The 2,482-nt window shown below is 34.3% G+C and overlaps 1 long non-coding RNA gene across 1 annotated transcript; it reads right to left on the bottom strand.

The window, feature by feature from the left end:
- Window positions 1-335: 335 nt before the first annotated feature.
- Window positions 336-1,656, bottom strand: LOC128285174 (uncharacterized). Its single transcript, XR_008275614.1, has 2 exons — window positions 1,498-1,656; window positions 336-580 (listed from the first exon to the last, which is right to left on the bottom strand). It is a non-coding gene; the product is annotated as an uncharacterized LOC128285174 (long non-coding RNA).
- Between the last annotated feature and the right edge of the window lie 826 nt (window positions 1,657-2,482).

Here is a 2,482-nt window from a genome sequence, read left to right as displayed (position 1 = left end):
TTAACGCTCAGGTTAACGATAGAATTGAGGCAAAGCCTCCAAGACGTGGACAAGCCACTTTCAGACTTCCTCCGTCAATATCCCAATCCCATGCATCAGATAATAACAACATGGCATGCGATAAATAACAACGATCAAACATGCATTTAGGTCAATTTAACCCTAGGGGTATTTGGTAATTTATCTCCGGGGTAAAGCGTAAATTTTCCACTTTTAAAGGTATTTCAGTAATTTATCTATTTTAGGGTTTTTCATGCATATTCCTACCTTTCACGTACTACAGAATCACGTACCGAGGGTTCTTACCGAATTGGGTCCTTTGGCCCATCATTCCAATTTTGGCCCATTAAGCCCAAAAATATCGAGGGCACAGAAATCATACACTTTGCAGTCCAAATTTTGCAGCTTACCAAAAACATTAATCGATTTACCTCACGAGCATTCGCACACTCGTAAATCTACAAAATACCGGTTTTCGACATTTCGACTTTTCGACTTTTGCCGATCCAGACTAAGAAAGAGGGTGTTAGTTACACACCTGTTTGCGACGATATGCTGACGAGATCCACACACAAACCGCCTACAATTGGATTACTAACACGTTAATCTAACTATTCAAATACGAACTACGTATTAATCCCTTACAATATTCGGTCAACCACACCTACAGATCATAGTAAGCTTATAAGAAATCAATAAGCAACTCATTAACAAATTTTTGTCAATGTTTACTACATAATCATAATTTCATTGCAAGCTGTCTTTCTGAGCAACAGTCACTAAATCATTTATAACTGGAGCTACGAAACTCCAAATCAAGTGCCGTTAATTTTCCTTGAAAATAGACTCATATATCTTCTATCCATAAAATTTTCAGAATTTTTGGTTTAGCCAATCAATACCAGATTTTTCTCAAAGTTTCCCATGTTTCACTGTTTGACTAATCTGACCACTCTTCATTACGAATCAAATTTCTCATTGTACAGAATTCAAAATATGTTCTAGTTTATTTCATTTGAAACTAGACTCATTAAGCTTTAATTACATAATTTATTCAGCTTCTAATTCATCTCCCACAATTTATGGTGATTTTCCAAAGTCACGTTACTGCTGCTGTCCCAAGCAGATTTATTACCAAATCACTCTTTCACACATACCTTGCATGCATGTTATTTAAACATGTATATCACCAATCAATCATCACATATCTGTGATTTTACTTAAGTATAATCTCCATTTCATCATTTTAAAGCACAACATGTTAGCTGATTTTTCCCTTTAACATCTAAGGCACATGCATGCTCATTTGTTTGGCTCAACTTTACCTATCTTCCATTTTTCATCAAAAGAACATGAAACCAACAACCATTTCCTTCATTTTAATTCATGACTAAATGCTCACAACACAATTAAAAATCAAAATATACTTCAAGAGTTAAGGTAGAATCAAAAAGAACTCATGAACCTCAAAATAGAAGCAAGGTAGCAAGAACTTACCTTCAATTTTCCTCCTCCTAATGACCAAATACTCAAGAGCTTTCTCCTCTCCTTTCTCTTCTCTAACTTTTAGCTATGATGAACAAAGATGGACAAAACTTTGTTCTTTTCACCCCATTTTCTTTTAATAAAACTTCATATTTCATCCATTTAATTCTTTAATACAAAAGACATGAAATTCTTATCATGAAACATTTACCTAACCCATTATCATGAAACATTTACCTAACCCATTATCATGGAATATTTACCTAATCCATTATCATGGAACATTTACCTAACCCATTATCAATTTGTATCAATTTGTACCATAAATTATGGATATCAAGTACTCATATTGTCTACAACAACATGATGGCTAGCCACTTCATGTAAAATGGGAGGTTTGTCATGCAAATCCTCCTATTTTGCACTCCTATTTATTTGGCCACTTCAATTTAGCCTATAGCATTTTCAAACATTTTCACATAAGTCCTATTTCATAATTTCACTCACAAATGACAAAATCAAAGCATGAAATTTTGTCAACATTCACAGAATTCCCGAAAATTGGGGCGTTACACAATAAATACTACGATATTATTTCTCCAGATAACGTTACACTGACGCTTTGATACCAATTACAAAGGGAGAGAGGAGACAGTAGATAGTATTACAAATTCACAAAATAAAACTAGTAGTAAGGAAAATGTTTTTCTACAAAGAAAGAGAGGATGGTGGATAAAAAGTAGATATCAAGAGAGGATGGTGGATGAGAAGTGGTTAGGGAAAGGTTTTTCCAACTAACTTCGATGCCTCCCTTAGGCTTCCTTCATCTCTATTTATAGGAGAATTCTTGAACTATGTTTAATTTTCTTTGAATCCCATACAGGTTTTCCAAGACATGATTGCTTTCACGTTGCTTCCTTTTTTATCTGAACCTAGATGTTGCTTTCCCAAGTTGCTTTTTTTTTTGTCTGAACTTGGATGTTGTTTTCCCAAGTTG

This window comes from Gossypium arboreum, chromosome 12 (assembly GCF_025698485.1).
Source record: "Gossypium arboreum isolate Shixiya-1 chromosome 12, ASM2569848v2, whole genome shotgun sequence".
Taxonomy (NCBI): Eukaryota; Viridiplantae; Streptophyta; class Magnoliopsida; order Malvales; family Malvaceae; genus Gossypium; species Gossypium arboreum.
Note: the sequence above shows the minus strand (reverse complement) of the source record. Positions and strands in the feature narration are given on the sequence as shown.